General features: G+C 38.2%; 1 protein-coding gene across 3 annotated transcripts in view; it reads left to right on the plus strand.

The window, feature by feature from the left end:
• The window catches only part of PDZRN4 (PDZ domain containing ring finger 4), a 342,736-nt gene that overhangs the window by 214,298 nt on the left and 106,353 nt on the right, over positions 1-22,085 (plus strand). The gene's annotated exons all lie outside the window — the stretch shown is intronic.

Consider the following 22,085-nt stretch of genomic DNA (forward strand, 5'->3'; position numbering starts at 1 on the left):
AGTACTGAGATCCATGTCTGTAATATCTTGAGATACCTCTTTCGTTTTGGAATAGTCTTGACATTTGAAAATCAAATGTATCATTGTCTGCATAAATATTAGGATTTAATAGGTCTGTGATCTCAGTTATTTTGAATAGACAGGAAAAGTTTCTTGCCAAATCTTGTTAGCCAGAAGAATTATTTGATTAATTAGGAATTTTTGCTTTGGTTTAAGAGGAAGACCTGGTATATTTGTATTATATGAGAAAAAAATTTATGCTATGTCTTGGCTTAAGAAGGAGATAAAGGAATTTTCTTATCACTTGTTCTTAGCTCCTTTTTATAATTTTTTGTCTGTTTACTACTGGAAATTAATTTCCCGAGCTTATTACCATATCTGTATGTGTCCTAGGAAAAAGTGTGTAAATTCAGATGTCTCTTTAATGTATGTCTGAGGGCTTTCAGAATAAAAATAAGAAAATGATATCCCTAGCCTTTGTAATTTTTATAGAATTCCATTAATTCACCATTTTATTTAGGCAGGTTTCCCTGGGGCTATATGCTCAAGTACAAATTTCTTGTTTGGCAAAATAAAGTTTATTCCTCCCTTTTTCCAGTTTGTCCCAGATGTGTCACACTACTACTTTTGTTTTTAGACAATATTGCTGATGAAAGACAATGTTTGGGATGTTGATGGTCTGTGGGCACAGCAGTAGCCAAGTGCCCACTGCCTACTGGTTCCCTCAGATTTCCCCCTGACGTGATTCATTTCACAGTGGGCTAATTACAAAGTGGATTTGCTACACATGAAACAGCCTCCTCAGTTGCAATGTTAATGCACATTTTCATGGTAATGTGATCAGAGGCTCATTAGCCAGTTTCCAAAATGATCCTCTGCATTAATTAAATATAAAAATGACTCCTTTATCACCATAGAGAGGAAAAAGAAAATTAACATTGTTAATTACACCAGGGGCAATACCTTTTGCTTTCTTTTTTACTGCAAACTTGCAAGGATAGGCTAAAATAATCTTCATTTCCCAGATAAGCTCTCATCCACTTTGACTCATGAAAACAGTCTCTAGGTGGAACACTTTCCTTTAGTTTGGTTTGTTGGAGTTTGAGTTCTGGTACTGGTTTTCTTTGGGTGATGGAGGAGCAGCGGAGTAGATGAATCAATCTATTTTTTCTCTGAATTACTAAATTGATATAAAAGTATGATATGGAGGAAGTGGCATCCTCCCTCACTATTCCTGGGTTAAGCTGTTTATGTTCTACTAAGAAATCATGCCAGGATTGCTGCATGGAGAAGGGACCCCTGTGTTTGTTAAGGGGCAGGCGCCTTTGTTGTGGATTTTCAAAATGCTTGTCTGTGAGTTTTGCCTTTAAGTGCTGCTAAATCTTGAGAGAATAGATAAGCCATACTCTTTATTGCCTCCACCTGTACTCCTTCATATATTTATTTTACTTCCTCTACTCCTGGGTTGCAGTACTTATGATCTTTAATAAAGGAGGTGAAGAATGAAGTATTGGCTTCCATTTAACTGGCTTTTATGAGATAAGTTAAAACCCCAGCTTAAAGGTCTTGCATGTGTTTTCCAAGGGGAGCCCTCCTCCGGTTTGTCCCCAGCTTTGCGTTCTATTTTATTGAGTTAATGGAATAGATAAGATATCAAAGGAAACCAGGGATAGACTCATATAATACACTGGAGCCTCGTGTGGTGCCGCAAACTAGTTTCTATTTTTATTTGCAGGAGAGGCAGCTCAGAGCATACATGAAAGTAAGCATGTTCTTAACCAGGTGTTCGTGAGGGCACATAGCTGCCCCCATAAGAGAGGATACTATTTACAAAAGTGACTTGAGATCAGAAGCCTGAGTATTTCTAAGCTGGTATAGTAAAATAAATTAGCTCATGCAAACATTAGCATCTGATTGTCCAAATCATATTTATTTACAGACTTGTAATTCTCAGATCAACTGCCTTTTGGTTTCTTTTGTTTTTATTTCTTAAAAGCTAATGCAAATTGAAGTTTACCTGGAGATGTGATCATTTAAGATTAGCAGTGAATACTCAATGCATGACCAAGAACAAAATGTTTATTTCTCTATTATAGAAGCATTATGTTATTGAACTTTTTCACATTCTCTTTCTAGATTTCTAGATTTAGCGATCTTACAATATGGGCCAAGTAGAATACAGTTTCAGGCTTACAACTGCAGTACCCAAAAGCAAATGTGCTCACTGAGGAATCTAGTGAAACGATCAGAATGATATGCTTAGGTGTGAAATGAGTTAAGTTTATATTTTGTTGGTACTTTTTTCTCCTAGAGAGGAGCTAAGTCTTTCAATTGGCAGAAGAGAGGGAATGTCGCCTCGAGAAAATTATTTTCAGCTGGAGTTGGGCCAATCAGGCTCCAGTATGAACACAGATGCAAGAATCTAGGGTTTGGGTAGATCCAGTAACCTTCACGGCAAGCAGTTTTCATGTGTCTTTATGCGTCTATTAACTTTCCTATGTGCCAGACACAATTGTTATCTGCAGTGATTTATTTTATTCAAAGTATGTTATTTATTAACCTCTTAAGAATTAATAAATGGCTAATTTGAACAATGCCCTTCTATTGACACGAACTGAATTGCCCATTTCATATTAATCTGATTAAATAGCCAGCTGGACCAAAAGAGCTGTAGTAGCTTGTTGGGCATTTCTGACCTAATAACAGATTTATTTCTGAGCAAGATTGTATGGTAATACCTAAATCTGTTGACTTCTTAGTTTGATTTTTCATCCATAAATCAAATGTAACTTTTTGATTGATTAAATAATAGAATTATCAATGGGGTGTTCATTGGTGTTGGACAATGTGTTCAAATTGTGGGCAAATATTTCAAACTTCACACTTGTTAACATAAAACTGTTTATGAGATTTCATTATAATTTTATAATGTGATATTCAAGATTCTTCTCTTACTCACTGCCAAATTAGAGAAAAGAAATGGGCTTCAATCTCAGGAAAACCAGAAGTAGAATAGTGCTAGCTCTCCAGGCAATGTCACCAATGTGACTGCTGTCCTCTTCTAAGTGGATACTGTTTCAAAACACAGAGTTGATTTATCCATTTGACTGGTTTGGCACAGCTCAAAGGTTTCCCACAACCTGGGTCCATGAATTGGTATCAGAAACTGAAACAGAACCCACATTGAAAGTAACAACAATCACAGTACTGCTCGTGACTGACGTGAGCGCTTTATTCTAGGCCCTGTGCTAAGCACTTTTTCCCTAAGCATTGTCTCATTTAATCCCCACAAAAACCCAACAGGAGTTACAGGATAGCATCCCGTAATTTTTAAGTATGTTCAAGGCTCCTTTATTCTTCAGTGAGTTTCTTGAGTCTTGCGTAATCTCCCTTCTCTAGTTACTCTCCCATATCCCTCAGAAATCTATTTTGTCTGATATTGTGTAAACCCGCCTCATAATGTCTTACCCTCTTTACCCAAATGGCATCCTCTTCCCACACTCCTTAGCGCTACTGAAGATCTCACCATCCTTCTTGCTATCAATAAAACACAAAAACACTAAATTACAATGGACGCTTCTGTCTTCATCATCCACACAATAACCTTCTGGTTATTTTACTTTTGCACATTCTCCAGCATCAATCCCTGCCTTCCTACAATCACAATTCCTTTTATTAACTCTCTGACATCATGGTAACAACTTTTCCACTTAGAAATTGTCAGCATGCCAGTCCACCCTGATTGCTCTTGCTGGAATAGTATTTCTAGGAAGTATTCAGTGGCTCCCAATTACTATAAAATGAAGTAAAACTTCCTCTTCCAGTATATTCAAGGATCTCCTGAGTTGTTTCTGGGTTCCTTTCCTGCTTTTTCTCTCGCTGATCTTCCCCTAATGCAATTAGTAATCTCTCCAGACCAGTCTTTTTGCTTTTCTCTTTAAGTTTTGGCTTCCCAACTTGGACCCTTGTAACTTAGTTCTTTGTCTTCAGCCTCTGTGGAACGCCCTCTATATCCACCCCTATCACTGTCTACTTTGTTCCTTCACTAGATTTACAAAGCCTGCCCCTTTGGCTCAAATGTCTCCATGAGCAGAGAGATTTTTGCAATTACTGATTTTAAAAAATTGATCTCTTCCCAACTTGGAACTCTCGTACCATTTTCCTTGGAATGTTTAGAGTTCGTTTTTCATGTTCATCTGTTTGGAATTATGGTCAATTGTGTGAGACTGAATTGTGAGCTCCTTGAAGGCAAGTCAGGTACTTGATTGCCCTTTAACCCCGACTGTGCCAGCAGGCATTCTGTAAGACCCACCACGATGCCTCACATGTCCACAGCCTCTTCAGAGTAAACTACCGTCATCCATAGCTTCTGGTGAAGGACCATATCACTCTGCCTTCCTCTCTACCCCATAGCTAACAGCTGATTAAACTAGGGCCAGTCACCTGGTACATGAAGTTGAAGGAGTGATTAGATTTTTTCTGTCTCAGAAACTTATACTGGGAAACAAACCATTGATAATGGGATTAGAATGCAAAGGAATGCAGAGAGAGAGAGGAGGCTTTAAGAGGAACTGAGCGCTTGGGGATCTGTGGTCCACCAAATCTATGAGGATCAGAACTACCGAGAGATTCAGAGACAACTGAGAAATAAAGCATGTGAGTCATGGGAAAGAGAAGCATGAAGAACAAATAGCAAGTCTTGAGAGTGGCCTCCTTTTCCCAGCTCCAGTACATTTCTATAATCCCTATTTATTTTAATTTGGTTGAATGAAGTGTCTATTTCTTACAATCAGAAGAACAAATGAGGACACATCACAATAATGTCTTGCTTTTGTCACCTGGCAGGTGTCTTAAACTCTAGACATGAGGTTCAGTTCAATAAAGCTTCAGTAAGCTGCTATTGCCTACTATGTGACAAGTCCTGGTCTCTGCCACGGGGAATGCAAAGACAAACATGACAGTCCTTGCTTTTTTTTTTGAGGAAGATTAGCCCTGAGCTGACTACTGCCAGTCCTCCTCTTTTTGCTGAGGAAGCGTGGCCCTGAGCTAACATCCGTGCCCATCTTCCTCTACTTTATATATGGGATGCCTGCCACAGTGTGGTGTGCCAAGTGCTGCCATGTCCGCACCCGGGATCTGAACCGGCGAACCCCAGGCTGCCGAGAATCGGAACGTGCAAACTTAACTGCTACGCCACCGGGCTGGCACCGACAGTCCTTGCTTTTGAGAGAGAGACACATAAGCAAAATATTTTCATATAATGTGTTAAGTGAAGCACTGAATCAACAGAGATGTTGACAGTCTGCCATAGGAGTACAAAGATGCTCAACATGATGGGGCTTGGGGAAGGGGAGGGAAAGGGAGAAAAACCAAAACAATGAAGGGTAAAGAAGTCCATGGAGGTGGCAAACGGATGATAGGTGTGAACGGACTTGGAGAAGGGGAACTATAAGCAATATGTTACTAAAACCTAAGGTGGGAGGCAGGCTTCGAGGACGTGGTCTAAAAGGTGGACAAGACCAGACCCTAGAGAGTCCCCCATGTCACAGTGTTTTGTTCGTTTGTTTGGTTGCTTTATTTTTCTTAAAAAGAGAGATGACTCTGATAATAGTTAAGAGTGTGGTCTTGGTTGTGGTGTGTGTCTGGGGGCAATTGGGCTTGAGTTGGCGATGGTGTTCTACAGCAAGACTATCACAAGGGAGACCAATTTGGAGGCTGTTGCAAAGGATGTTAGTGAAAGAAAGAATATAAAAGGGAAGACAGAACTGAGACCCATGAGAAGGTAAATTCCATAGGTTTCTGGGTTATGAGACTGGGTGGGGGTAGTGAAATTTACAGAGAGAAGAAATAAGGGAAGGGTAGTGAGTTCTGGGGAGGGGAGAGAAGACTCTTAAGTTCATTTATGTGTTCTCCAAGCAATGGCCAGCAGACAGTGAATGTGCACAACAAAAACTTGGCATATGTATGTTTGTTGGATGAGATCACCTAGAAAGATGTGAAAAATGAGGCGAGTTGTGAGCCAAAGATACAATATAGAGAAACAGGCAAAAGAGAAGCAAGAAAAGAAGAAAAAGTGAAATTGTTATAGTGCAGGAAGGAGAATGAGCTATAGGAGAAGCCAACCGGAGAGAGTTTTAAAAAAGGTGTGGCCACTTTAATAAAACACGTTAGAGTGTATAATAAGTTGAAAAGCACAGTGTCTTTGGATTTGAAAATATGTGATGTGTTACCCAGGTCCCTTTTCAGGAAACACTTGCTGCCCCAGCCACTGAGAGTGCTGTCAGTGAAAAACTTCGACTATCAGCCCCTTCAGGACCTGTCTTAGTTTCAGGGAGCCCCCTCACCCAAGGTTATTACCCTCCTTGGAGGCCCCCATGCAATGACACATTGACGCAAATGTCTAAGGGCCTGGCCATCCATTGTAGACTGCACTGGGACATTCTGAAAGGCAACTCTAGAGCTCCCTGCAACTGTTGTTGGGCCTGCGTCATAGTTCGGTTCTCCTTCTGCCCAGTCCTGCGTCCTTCTCCCCCCTTCCACAAAGGGAGCACTCCTTAGCAAGCATCTTATACATTCAACTTTATCTTGGAGTTGGCTTCCTGGAGAACCTAACCTGGACAGAGGTCAGCGGTGACAACTGCCGAGCGTTGCAGTACAGAAATGTGGACACAATCCAGAAAGTGATGGGTTCCAGGAGGAAGTCAGCTGCACTCTCAGGAAGTTTCTCTGAGATAAGACAGATTTTTTTAAATGGAGTTACTGCTAAGTTGGAATATAGATTTTCTTAGCTCTTTTTTTTAGAATACAAATTTATTTAAAATTGTGAATTTTAAAAATGAAAGTCATCCTTTTAAAAAGTAAAACTAATTGATTTCACATCTTGAGTCATGATGTTCAGATAGTGGTGATAATATAGTGATTAAAAAAGTAAAATTGTGAATTTAGCTGGAATCTCCCTTATCTAAAACTTTTGAAGAAAACCTTAAATGATAGAGTGTTTTTGATATGCAAAAAGCTTTTTATAAAAGTAAATATTTTTAATGAGTATAATTAATTTAGGTAGGTTTAATAACTGAAGTGTCTTTCCTACTAGAAGGATCAGAATATCGTATATTTTATTAAAATGTATACATTTAATTTCTTTATATTTTCATCACTTATTGAATTGACCTAGACTTAGGAGAAGGTCGGCCACCTCTAGTTGTGTATCTTTCTATTTAGATAAAATGCTGTAGGAAAACATTTTCGCTTCGTTCCATATTATACACAGGGAGACGTTGCTGAAAACTTAGCTCATGGTGAGATAATTTGACTCTTCAACTCATCTGAAATTTCTGGTTAAGTAGGATAATCTGATTAGAAACTTCTTTAATTTCAATTTTTGTTGAAAATATTTCTAAAATACAGGGTCTTATTTACATAATTACTTATGCACATTTGTTATTCATGTCCAGTCATGCTAGATAGCAACAAATGAGCTGCACATCTTCAGCAAACAGTGATTTCTGAACTTTATAAGAGGAACTATTTCTGGAGATTAATTGATAGTGAAAATCCTTCCACAACAGCCAACCACTGTCCAGTGCATTCATTTTATATAAGTAGATTTTCATACATGGAATTTTCACAAGTCATTTAATAGGTATTCAATCAGTCTTATCAAATGATTAAGAAAGGCACAAAAATTAAATCACTAGGTACTCAAGAAGAGGCCCCTGGATTGTGGTTCTGTGAAGGATCCTTGCCCTTGAAATGTTTATAAATCATGGGAGAAAGGTGAGTAGGGTACCCAGAGCAGGACCTGCCTCCATCAGTCTTTTGCAGACACTGTTTTTTCCCCGTGATCCATCCTGGGTCATGCACAGTAAGAATTTTAGGTGTTATTCTTAATAAGCGTCTCCTTCTTGTGACTCTTGAGGATTTAGGTGACACTGGGTGATAATTTTGTCTCCACATTTAGAATTCCAGATAATTCAAGTGCAGCTGTGTTTTTTGTATCTAAATGCAACATTTCCAAAGTCATCAGTATAACCTGTCCCATCCTCTGTCTCCCTCCCAGCTGTGTTCATTTCTTCTTTCTTAATTCTATCACTCTCAATGTGGAATAACAGCTTTAAAAGGGTTATTACGAAGAGTTCATTGTTTCCTTCAACAAAAAGCTTAAAAGGTAGCAGCCCCAGATTCTCCTGTGTTTCGACATACAACATCTAATTGCTAATTTGTGCCATTCTGTAACAAGCTGTAAATCTTGCTTCATGGTTGTTTGGGTCCCAGTGAAGCACCCCCCTCCCCGACTTCTGCTTTATGTAGCTTTGTAGAAATACTGTAGAAATTTTTTTTAGAAACCTGCTCTCATCTCACTGGAAATTAGATTTTTCTGAACTAACCTCTCACTTCCAAGCCTCTTAAGGGTCTGTTTCAGGTACCTTTGTGAAGAAAAAAAGACCCTTTCAAGGGTATGCGAACAAAGAGAATTTCTAAAATACTTAGTATGGTTTAAAAAAATAATAAACTCACAGATGAAAGACCACTATTATAATCAGTGATAGTCATGTTTTCCTGTAATTGAATCATGGTAGAATTCAGATGATAATATTTTTTAAAGGAAAGGAAAGTTTGGAAAAGAGTATTTCTCAGGCAATAACCACAAATAATGACTCTATACCTGTCTTTTGCTCACTACTGTGCTAGATAGCAAGAGAGGATACAAAAGAAGCATCAGCTACGAAACCGGTCCTCAAGATGGACTACCGTGGAGCAATTAGAAGGCAAATGTGGAAATGTCTGACCCCAACACAGTGGACATTACAGAGAAAGGGCAGTTCTGTATGGATAAGGATAGTCTAAGGGACTTCACGGAACAGCTTAACAGTGCTTCTTATTTGGAACAGCCTAGGTTAGGAGCCAAGCTTCATTTTTTAATTCAGCACAATTTTTGTATATCCATTCAATCAACGGTAATATGTTTGGTGTCCAGGATGTATTATAAAAGCTAAGTCTTAGGAAGATGATTAATAGGACATATTTGGGTGAAAATGGAAAGAACAGCCTGAGTGAAGCAGGATATGGGATGAGGATGGTTGAGCATCTTGATCTCCACCCAAAAATGAATGGACTTGGTGCTGTCATCACCACAGGGCACTAAACACTCTAAGGATGCAATCAAATAGAGTCTCTGAAGACAATTCAAATAAGAGAATATGTGTAAATGCTGTTTGCTCAGCAGTTTGTTTAAAAGAGCACAGCCATTCTAAGTTGGCCCACAATGGATAGATTTTTGCTGTTCACTCCTTAAGTATGCTCTATATTTCCTTAGCGACTCATAATGTTTGAAGTTGGGTTTGCCTATGCAGTTGTGAACTTTAGTGTTAAGACAACATAGAAAATAGTGAAAATGTTTTACTCAGTTGATACATGGGTATTACTGTGTGATGGGTGCATACTAAATCCCAAGCACTGTGTGCTACACAGGAGAGGCACTGTACATCGAAGAAAGAACCGAGGCTTTGGAATCAAGCAATAACACTATTTATTTCCTCTCTGACTATGAGTTAGTTACTTAACCTCATTGAGATTTGGTTTAGTTGATTAATGTCAACCTTGAAGTGTTTTGTTGAGGATTAAATGAAATAATATATTTAAAGGGCATAACACATACAGGAAGGCCATAAATGGTAAATTTGAGATTATGATCTCATTTCAGTCTAACAGTGGTCCTGTGACATAGGTAACATTGTTCCCATTTTGCAGGTGAGAAAACTGAGGCGCAAAGTAACCAAGTGACAAATTCATATTATCAGCAAGTAGAACACCTGCAGTTCAAACCAGGATCTGCCTAATGCCAAAGCCCATGTTCATTTTGTTATAATCATCAAATATCCCTCTCCCTTTGAGCTCTCCACATTTATCTGCTAACTGGTCCATAAATACTGAGCACCTGACACACAGTAGGCACTCAATAAATATCTGCTAAAGGAAAGAAAGAAAGAAGAAATAAAAGGGAAGGAGGAAAGGAAGAAGAAAAGAAGGGAAATATTAGATGCTATTTAAGTTTCTCCTTGGGAGGGTCTACAGAGGTGCCCTTTGGACATAGGAAGAGAAACAGGTCCTCTCCACTATCTCTCTCCCCATATGTTTTAACATCTTAAATCAAATTATCTTACCTGTGAAAGCCCATCAATATGGGAAAGCAACTTGTCATTCCCACTTTTGAGAGCTTGAAAGCCTTTCCCTCCTTTCCATAAATCTATGCCTGGCCTGAAAGATCCTCCACAATCTGCTATCTTTCTTCGTACTTTCCTAACCATTCAAATTTTAATCAAACCAAACTGTAATTTTTTATTTGAAAACAATGTGATTTTTCCCATCTCTTTGCCTTTCAACATAATGTCCCTTTTGCCTAGCATGCTTTGCCCACCTCCATACATGGAAAAACCCTAATCCATTAAGACTCAATTCAAGGTCTGCCATCTGGGAAGTCCTCTCTGAACCTAAGACAGGGCCAGTCACTCTTCCCAATGCTCCTATTCAACGGTACTCCAGAATTTGAAATATAGTCAGATGCTTCTGTGTTTGTGTTTAGTTTTTCTGCATCCCTGCAGTTCTACCACATTATACAGTGCCTGGCTCAGACCAGGCATTTAATACAGATCAAGTCAAGGAATAGGAGTGGGGACATAGCTACAACTGCATTCACAAAAGAAATCTTACTTTATTATTGTCTCCAGTATTCACTGAGTTGTCTTTGAAAATGAGATAATTCGAGAAACTACATCTTCTATATTTTCTTGATTTTGAAGATGCCCTCTGTTTTAAGATAACTGTAAAGCTGATCATCAAATTTAAGAACAGCTGGGGCCATGCAGGCTTGGCAAGCTACCACCTTTAATATGCGTATTGATTACAAGCTACACCCCAATTTCAGAAGCAAGGAGATATGAAGGAGAACCTACATCTTAGAATTGAGGAAAAATGGTCATCGCTTTTGGCCCTTCCTTCACCCCAGCTGCACTCCTGTTCCCTGCCCTCCCCACTCACGCTGAGGATTTTATTGCTCAGGTGGACACAGCATGTCAGGTCTTATCTCAGAATCTCCAGTCATAATGAATAATGATAGAATTGTCATTCCTCAACTGTCAGGCTGACCAATAAAACTACCTGTTCTTTCTTCCTATAATTTCCCTGTTTTTTTCAGCTCATGAAGTTGTAGTAGCCCTCCTCAAAGCTTGGGTCAGGTATCACCTTTACTAGGAAATCTTGGAATTCCCTTTCCTCTTTCCAAGGTACCCAGTGCTTACCTCTGTCATAACACGTATCAAACAGTATCATTTCTCAGTTTACTTTCTTATGATTTTCACTGGTCTCTGAATCTCTGGAGGGCAAAAATTGTGTCTTCCATCCAACCCAGTACCCATATAGGTGTTTCTAGAGTAAAGGATGAATGACTAAATGCGAAATGAATTCTGTGTGTAGGACAATATGAGGAAAGTGACATAAAAGCAGGATAAGATGGGATCTTTGCCCTCAAGGTGTTTACTGTCCAATAGCTTCAGTAATAGACTTGTTCACAAATAACTTTTCTGCAAGGGGCAATGTTAGTTCTATGATAGAGAGAGAAAGGAACAAAGTGTCGTGAGATGTCATAATGATAATGATTTGCTGTAATAGAGATGAAAATTAAAATAAGGCATCTAAAATAGAACACGCTATGTATACATTGTGTAAGGCAAAATGGTGTTCTGTGTACAATTAAATGAATTGATTATTGATTTAATAATGTCATGTTTCTTCATGTGCTGCCTTCTGTGCTGTGAAATTGAGTTAGCTATTTGTGTAAGAATGGCTTAACGCCTACTTGTTTTTATTTTACATTATTTATACCATCATTGAAGTAATAAAGAATGGCTAAAATGTTAAATTGTTCATTTGATATATTTTTCTTCTTATCATAAAAAGAATTTAGGGTGATGATTGTAAAATTTACTGGAAAATTCCTGAATTTTCCCTGATGATGGGCTTCATAATTGGGCTTCGTAATTCTCTAGCACTAAAATGAGAACTTCTCCAAGTGCAAATATCCCAGTTGAGATCATATAAAGCAAAGAATAGCCTAAGAAAAGCATGAAAATCATTTTTAAAATTTTAAGCTCTAAATAAAACCTAGTCCAATCTAATAATATACTAAAAGTATATTTTTCCAGTAACTCAAAATCATATTTATTTTATTCATTATTACCTGTAAAAGCTAGGATATTCTTTGAGCCATGCAGAATGTAATATGAGTAAAGATAGTTCCCCTTGTATACTCAATGTCAGCGAAGCTTTTCGGGAAGCTGTCTAACTCAGTGGCTCAGAGATAACTTGAGATAGAGAACTCAGAGAGGGTAGAAGTTAAGTTTCTGAATTTCAAAAAGCTCCTTTTAAACCAGGATTAATTCCCCGTTCCCACAAAAATTAGTTCTTAACTGTGACCAAAATGCCCATGTTCCATGGCATTATTCCTGACATATTCCATGTCAGACTAGAATCTCACCCAGATTCTAGGATCATCTGAAGAGGAAGGGGAAGGAGAGGATATGTTTGTTGTCTAAATGGTGGTCATTGTAAGAACTATATTTAAGGGTGATGTCTCTACCTGAGAGTAAATTACTCAACCTTTAAGAATTTGTTAAAATTAAGTAAAAATTTTAAAGTTTTTCAGAATTGTAGCACATTATATTTAATGCAGTTAGTAGAATTAAGAGAAAATTAAATAGTGACAATATCACATTTAATATAGTCATATATCACTGGATGTGAAATTTAGACTAAAAAGTCTGAGAAAATATCTCCTCTTAGGTTGGCATAGACTCGATGGCTTAATTTAGTCCTTTCCATTTCTGCCTTCAGAAATAAAAAGGCGCCAATAAATATCAGTAACCTAAGCAAATATATAAAAATTACAAATTCATTTGTATGATGTTTATATGCACAGTAGATTATTTGCAGATATATTTAAGTGGAGTCTGTGACTGTCTATTCTTTTTCAGGTTTGTGGGATCCATTCTAAAAAGTTGTTAAAACTAAGGTAAATATTAATTTATAAAGAAATGGCCTTACAAATCTTTTACACTGTTGTTGCAGGCTCTTGAAAGCAAAGTAACTGGGTCCTAGATTTCAGGAAAATGAGATTGTGGTTTCATAACTGATTAAGAACAACAGTGATAAAAGCGTTTAAAGCAAATGGTATACATAAATGGCCTCCCCAGTGATTTCTCTGTAAGATCACATTCATGAAATGATCTTCCTGATGGATTATCATTTTCTGGCTGAGTAATTGACACTTTGTCTGTGACTGATGAACATGACCCGCTGGCGTCATTGAGCGCACCCAGTCACAATATTATCAGTGTGCTAATGACCGCTCCCCTGTGCTTTCCTCTTCTTCCTCCCACCATTAATACCTGCTTCTCACCTTCCACAACAACGAGGAAATTATTTTAAAACTGGCCCCACACTTTGAAGTTTGCTTCGGTGGCTTTGAAGTATTCACAGCTTTCCAGCCAGTATTATCTGTGTTTCATAGATCACAGAAAATCCTGAGAGGGAAAAATGCTTATTAATTTGAGATGTAGAATCTTCTGTTGATATTTTTCAATTCGGTTTAGTTTCATTTTTTAATCTTCTGTAATAAAGTATTGCTCTGAGAAGGTACCTAAGAGACAAATGACTAACAGGACCTTTGGGAAATATCTACTTAAATTTTATTAATAATATCATAGTATTCATAGGTGGGAACCAATGGTGGTCATGTAATGCTAATGTTGCCTTGAATCCCTCAAAAAGGAAACAGGCCTAACAAATGGTCCGTTAGCTGAATGTGTTAATATACTGATTAGTTGCTGGACTACGTAAGGATGTAGAGGCCCACCAGAATCTAACTACTTAAACTATTTTATATAACATGTTTTTAAATTGTTAGAAAGTCATATAAAAAAAATCTTTTTGTTTTTCCTCACAAAGTAATAGTATGTTACTTACCAATTATGAACCTGAATGTCCATAGTTATTTCCTTCAGCCCAGTATTTAAATTATCTTAATTTGCTGCAAAGAAAGATGACTCTTTGATTATATATACACTGTCTTGGGTTACTTGGCTCTGGGAAAAGCTCTGACACAGAGATTTGCATATGAGATGCTTGGAGAGTGTCTCAGGAACAACACCTGTATGGGAAGGAGGTAGGACTGGGCAGAGGGAAAAGTAGACTGCGATGCAGTCTTAACAGAGACATCAGCTGATGGCAAGGAGAGCTATGAAGCTGGCATGGCCCTTCAGAATTGTTCCCAAGCACGGCAAAGCAGCCATGTCTTTGTCCTCCTGCACTGACTAATCTTTGGATGTGGTGGCCCCTGGGGAGCGGGCGTAGCTTTCCAGGAGCTGAGTGCAGTTCCAGAAGCAGGACAAGGCTGTGAGGCTGCAGTAGCCAGTGCCCCCAGGGGCTGGGAGAGTGAGTATCTCCATCCTGAAGAGGGAGACCTCAGTGCTCAGCAGGCATCCACTGCATCCACCAATTCATCTTGTAATATATGGACATAATTTCTAGGCTGTAATAAAATTCCCCCTCCAAAGGAATTTTAATCACTTCTGAGACAAGGTCAAGTTCCTTAAGGTTAGATTGTTCTTCTCTTTATCCACTTTGTTGCTAGATTAAATCATTTTCTGGAATTAAGAGTGTCATTGGAGCATATTTTGAGAAAGTGACTTTGAAAGTCTGACCTGTGAAAATGTGACAAATTGTCTCTGGAGACTGATTTTGTTGAATGCTAATACCACATCATGTAGCAATGTAGTTTCACTTACTAAGTATTGCCCAGGCCATATTGTTGAACTCTGTGCTGCCACGGTCACCTCATCAGGATGTTTTCTGTCCTGTGAGTAGTGGCTTCAAATGTACTCATCCATCTTCTTGTCTCATTACATTTTGTGTGACTGATGTTCTGTACCCATTAAAATTGATGGGAAAGAACAAAGAGAAGAAAAATGTGCCCTTCAATTGATTACTTCTCTGAAAGAGCAGATGAGAATTCTCTAGTAGCAACAAGAGATTTAGAGTGGTGGGATTCCCCCATTAGTAAGTGCTTTAATTAGCTAGGTTTACTAAACAGAGTCTCTTATTTTTAAGAGCACATCATTCAGCCTTAAAATTCAACCTCCTTTAGAAATATTTGATCTTTACAAGATTAGCTGTAGCATTGTTCACAGTCGGGAGTTATTTTGGTGAATTCTCAGTACCAGAACCAATTAGATCAGATGCCTTTCATCAGATTTTTTTCCTTCTGACGACATATCAAAATGGCTCATTTTCTGTTCTGGGATAGCCAATAATTAAACTGACCATTATGGTAAACTGAAGCCAAAGCCGTAGTGATTTTGGAAGGCCCAATCTTCCTAGGTTTTTCTTGGATCTATTCACTGTTATTTTTGTGTTTAACGAATTGCAGAACAGCAAGATATTTCTGCAGTGTTCACAAAACATTTGTTTAATGACAATATTTAATGTCTTGAGGGGAGGGGAAACCGGCCCACTGGCAGTTTCCAGGCTTTGGCCTCTACACTTCATTTCTCCTCATGTCTCTGTGTTTGAGTTGGAGGAAACGGTGTGGACTTATTTCTTGAGAGACAGGAGAGAGTCACGTTTTTGGTTTTGTTTTTTTTTTTAATAAAATGAAATAAATTTGACCAAATAATATGAAGTCAGTTATTTTGGAGTGAATTCTCTTGAGAGAGTCTGACTGCTCAGGGGTCTGTGGGATAATTTGAGTGCTGTGGATAATATGGTCCCTTGAGAGAAACAGGAAAATAAAAAACATTCTTCCATATTACCTTGGTCACAAAGATGGCAGGACCTATTCTGGGACTTTGACCATAGGAGTATATCTGTGAACTGCTGTGAAATTAAATATGGCTTGGCTGGTCTACGTTTTCAGTAATACTAATGATCACGTGCTATACAAATACTTGGACAGATGTGGGGAAAACAGAACTAATCAGACTGTACTCAGGTACTTTCGTTTATGTAAAAAAATGGTCTCAACTACCACTATCTAATAGAAATTTCTATCTTGATAGAAATATTCTATATCTGTGTTATTGAGTATAGTAGCCGCTAGACACATGTGGGTATTGATTGGTTAAAATGTGGCTAGAGGAACTGAGGAACTGAATTTCTGATTTTATTTATTTTAGTTAATTTATATTTCAATAGCCACATGTGGCTAGTGGCTACTGTATTGGACAGTACAGGTCTAGAAATTCTTAGGGAATCATATCCAGTGCTACAGACTTTAAAGTCTTAAAACCTTAAATCTACAATTTAATTCTTATTCTATCCCAGAATTTTTAAAGTCTGTGGATTCTTTTTTTGAGGAGGGGTATTTTATTTAAATATGTAATGCTTCTTTAAAAACTGACACAAGTTCCAAAGACAAGCATAAAAAATACGAATCACATGGAGTAGCCTACAAAGAGGAGTCTTAGAAACTAGAATACTAAAGAACCCCTTTATATAACAGTGTTTAGTAAATATTCTTGGCACTAAAATTTCACAGAAAAAACAGTCTCACCATTTCACAACTTACAGATCTTGAAAACCTGAAATCTGAGTCCTTGTGTTTAGTGGTGAGAATAAAGAATGAATTCATTTTAATCCACATACAAAAGAGTTGCATTCCTAGACCTCAAAAAATTGTCATCAACTGGGGCATTCTGAGAAAATCAGTTCCCCTTCCAACTGTACTAGCAAAAACAAATAAAACAATATTAATAACGGTATAATTAGGGAAGCAGATCATACTGACTCATTTCACACTCTTCCTTAATCTTAGAATTCTGCCATAAATCATGTACCTCAATCTGAGAAATACTTATCAAGTGCTATTTCTTCAAACCCCACGTTAGTCCATTTTGGTTCTCATAATACTTTCTATTATATAAGTATTAGTTTACATATATTCAGGATTTACCCCAAGACAGATGCAATTCAGACTCATCATTCAATAGTAAACCCATCTCCTTTGAATATAAGTGTGCTCTTTTCCCCTGGTAAGGGTATCACAAGCCATTCATTCACTTCAAATCTCAATTTGTGAGTCATTGTCTACTCATCTGTGTCCCTCATCCTTTCCCCCAACCACCACATCCAAATTGTCAAATTCTGGGATTCCTCTTCTATGATATTTCTTTCACTTCCACCCCTCCTTTCCTTTCCTACCAATCTTCTGGATTTATTGAACCTTCATTTCTCTCTACTCCTAAACTATCTTCTTGCTTCCGGTCTCTAAGCATCAAGGCATCTTCCACCCTACTGCCAGTATGTTGTTCTTCTGGCTTCTTGGCTCAAAACTCCTTAGATTCCCCACTATCTGCAGGACAAAGTCTGGTTCCTCCAGTTACACCTTGCTCAGAGGACAACACTGAATCCTGAAAGCCTTCCATAATCACCTCCATTGGAACCCATTTCTCTCTTCCCTGTGTTAGTTGACTATATCTCTTTTCAGGATAACTCAAAATGTACAAAGGAATTAATGGTAGCTTATTACTGTAGAGATCGCCAAACATTTTCAATGCTCCGCTTCATGTTTAAGTTTCCCAACAAAGTGATCTCAGTAGGCAGGCAGGTTTGTTTCCCCATTTTTTTAAGGAAGGAAACCCACTGAAGTTAGAGAGGTGAGGGAGTAACCCAAGATTACACAACCAGTAAGTGACCCAATTTCTGGAATCTTTCCATATTAATAAAATAAATGTTCCAATAAAAATAATAATATCCCCAGTGCCTAGAACAGTGCCTGGCATATAATAGGTGTTAACAAATAAATATTGAATGAATGAAGCCACATAGCTGAGGACCTATTGAATATCATGACAGGTGTATGAACTGGTTTCACTAGACAATGAGCAGTCACTGGATCACATGAGCAGGAGTGGTGCAGGTAAATTTGAGAGGACAATTAGGAAGTTATGTGGAAGTGAGGAAATACAACCTTCATAGAATGTGATAGTGAGACCCAAGATAAAAAGTGGAGAGTGAGAGAAATTTTAAAGAAAGAGTTAAGAATTATTACTTCTTGACACTGATTGAATGTGAGGGCCAACGGAGAGGCTGAGCCAAGCATCCAGCCCTGGTTGTGGCCGTGGGTGGGGCCCACACCAGAAAGAGATAAGCCTAGAACAGGAGTTGTTTCCCTTGAATGCAAATGAGGCGTTATCTGGGCGAAGTCCCTTGTCATCTGATGATACTATATATTGTCTTATACTCTTTATTGCATCTGTGTCTAATTACTCACATGTGAAAATGTTGTTTTCCTGTATCTTTTAATTCTTTATTGTTCCCATGGCACCTAGCCCACTGCTATGCGAAATGTAGACACTCCAAGAAGTGTGGAAATTGATTAATTGGAATATGCTAGAAATACTATGCTATTGAATTATGCTGCATCTTTTATGAAAGTTTAACTTAAGCACAAGTTGTACAACTGAAAATATTATTTTTCAAAACAATAACTGATTTCACAAGTACTGGCTGCATTTTTCCCAAATGCATTTTACCACCGACGCTTTTTTTAAAGTGGAGTAGAAGTGTAATGAACAGTACAAACTAACTTTTCCATAGAGAAAAGGGTGCTTGAATTTTAAAGACGATTTTTTCAAATTTCCCAGGAGTACTAAGATAAACATTTAAACTTCCTCAAGCTTTATAACAAAGAAACTTTCAAGTCATGAAGCAATGAATAATCTCTTTCTCCTCCCTTTTGTAGCCAGAGTAGAATAAAGTGGCTGGATTATTGCTCCCAGTCATGTGATTATAACTACAATTTCTACGGAACCAAGACCTTTTCCTCAATGCTTATTTTCATTGTACCAATGTCAGGAATGTAGGATTTGCTTAAATTAAATTAAGATAATTTATAAGTTTAAAATCTGGGTCTTGTAAATAACTGAAAAAGATTAGTGACTTTTTGGTGATATCAGTAGTGAATTAACCCAGTGGTTGATAGTGACCGTCTGATTGAATTCACCACAGATTTTGAGTGCATTGTAGGTGCGAGGCTGCTAGTACAATGGGGCTCCAGAAGTGAGTATGACAGGACCTGAAGTCCCCGGGGCCTTAACATCCTTAGGATAAGTCAGTATAGTGTATAGTGAGACAAAATGCAATTGATGACTAGGAAAAGGAGGGAAATTGTAACCAAAAGAGCCACTAAAAAAAAGGAAGCAAACTCATGAAGAACATGCAATTCAAGCTGTTCCTGGAACATCAAACAACCAGATGGGGGCGCGGTATTCTGGCCATAAAGACAGTGTAAGCGGAGGATCAGAATGTGGGGAATCTAGAGTGTGCTAGTCTGATGTGGGTGGAACCTAAAGGACTCTGAGAAAGGCAAAAGGAATAAGTGACCAAAAAATAAGACAGGAGCAAGCAGATTGTGGGAGATTTTCTGTGCCATGCTGAGGAGAGTGAGTTTTCTTTTATATGCCGTTAGAAACCTTCTGACATTTTTGTTTTTTGAGAAAGAGGTGACAAGATCAGATCTATGCTTGGCTAAAATGACGGAAAGTTACTATTAGTGAGGTAGGTGTGGTTTTCACACTAGTCTTTAAGAGTAGAACCATTATTTTGTCAAATGAAATAAGGAGCTTCAATATATAAAACAGAGTTGCCTGGCTGAGTCTGGGGAGACCTGGAGGGTGGGCTGAGCACTGTGAGCCCCAAGGTGGGCCCTGAGGCTCTTACAGGTGGGGCTGGTGAGGGAGGTAAGTGATGGAAACCAGAGGCTACCATGGAAATCAACAGAAATGAGACTAGGGGCCAGGACTGGCTTGGAAAAAATGGCTTGAGAGGGAGCCAGGCCAGAGCATCATGATTTGGTGACTGATTCCAATGGAGGAGGTTAGGGAGAGAAAGGAGGCAGAGGAGTTTCTGATGTTTCAGGTTGGAGCAATTGGTAAGGGGGCAATGGACTGCGTAAGATAGGAAATACAGGCGACAGAGAAACAGGTCTTTACAAATTGTTGAGGAATTAGACGTTGGACCTGAGTTCACAAGGTTTGTAGACTAGTGGGTGTCAAAATTCAGTTAAATATTGGCAGCTTCACTCAGTGATTTGAACATGCTAAATATCTGATTGCCCAAAATCATGTGCACAGTCCAGGTTTAAGTAAGGTGATTTGTTTGTATTTATTGCTTTTTTTCCTTTAATATATCCTGGAGCTTTGTTAACCTAATTTTTTATACCAACATTTCAAAACAACTTAAGAAAGTATTAGAGAAGAGTCTTGACACCTGGCATATGATCCAGGCTGATGTAACAAATTTAAAAATGTGTTTTCATGGGCAAATTAAAAATGTGCGGCTTAGAGAATAGTTGAAACTCCATATGCCTCTTTTGGCCAACACAGTGATGCAGCTTGCAGAAATATAAATGAACATTCAGAAATTGGAACCGTGCCTTTGTCTAAAATCTGGGCCATATTTCAGCCTTTCTACACTCTGTAACCTTTCAATTAGCCATTACCAGACTTAAGCGTAGAAGCATTTAGCTGTGCTGGCTTCTTCATCCTGTCTATAGCTGAATCAGACACCATGGCTAAAGAGAGGCAGTGTTTTTTAACAGCCTTTATGAAGAGACTTATGTACCCCAAGATTCTCTTATTTCAGGAAGCTGTTATGGAGAACAAGGCTCTAAATTGTGAATACTTATTAGACACTATAAATCATTTTGCCTTGCAATAAACATCAATTAAATGTACTTCACGTGCCACAACGCATGGAACAGATTGATTCTGTGGATAGTCCTGCGTTACTTACATTCAGGGGTATAGAAAAAGAATACCCACTAAATTAACATTAGCTTAAGAAAAATGAAAACTTCTGGAACAATTACAGTTTTTCTGTTTTGACTGAAAGGGAAAAAATGACCTTTGTTCCAGGAGATGTGTCTTGAACAATGCTATGCTGCATGAAATTGAGAAATTGCCAACGTTCCCAACCTGACGGATAGTGTGCGTGAGATCTTAGTTCTGCTTCATTAGGCTCTCGTGAATGAGTGGTAAATTTTCCCTATTTATACATTTTCTGTCAGGACATGATAAACATAGCCTGCCTAGCACATGTTTTTGCTGCTGCTTTTTTATTTATATATTGGGTTGCAGCTTTGACAAAGAGTTTATTCCTGGATTGAATAAATAGCCTCTTTTTCAAGTATTTAAGTAGGTATTAGCAATAGGTAAAAGTATACACTTACTACTTTTTATAATGTCACACTTTAAATACCGGTCTTTAAAGGTTGTAATTTTTCCAAGAGTGAAAATAAGCTTATATTTAACTGGTTTCTAACTTTCTAATGCACAAATGGTAACATGCTGGAAATGAAGCTGAATAGAGAGGCATTTCCCAAATGGTATGTTTTCTGGTTCATTTTGAACGAAGCAAGTCTGGAGAAAGTGAATTGTTCACAGATGAATTCACTTGGATTTTATTTTGGGAAAAAATTTAAAGCAAGCTGTCTGTACTAGTCTTCTTAGAGCCTAACTAAATACATGTCTGAAATATCCAAATGTGTCTTAGAAATTTTGGAAGTATAGTATTTTGCAATTAACATGTTACTAATAATTGTATAAACGTACCTAATGTTCACAAACTCTATGTGAGTGAGTGTGTGTGTGGGTGTGAGATTGGAGAAGGAGGGAGAGACGTGTTATCCTATAACTACACTGTTACTTTCTTGCATTCTGCTGTGCTTTCTTGAGTGGCAAAGAACAGAGTAGAGTTATGTCTAGCTGTAAAATGCACATCTAAGCTCTAGATGAATACGTTCATGGAGATGTGGCTGTCGTGAGTAGACACCTTCGTGTTGCTGGACTGAGGAACGAGAAGGTGGACGGCAAGGGTTCATTGGAGTTTCAAATGGTTCAGTCGACGCCTTTGTCTACAGGGGGCTCGACTACTTTTGTGGCTGTCCTTCTCAGGCACAGCTAGGTAGCATCTCCTCTACACTGGATGATGTTCTGCAGTTTCCTGTGTAATAAAGTGGGCACTTTCCCGGGGCC

This window comes from Equus przewalskii, chromosome 5 (genome assembly GCF_037783145.1).
Source record: "Equus przewalskii isolate Varuska chromosome 5, EquPr2, whole genome shotgun sequence".
NCBI classification, from domain to species: domain Eukaryota; kingdom Metazoa; phylum Chordata; class Mammalia; order Perissodactyla; family Equidae; genus Equus; species Equus przewalskii.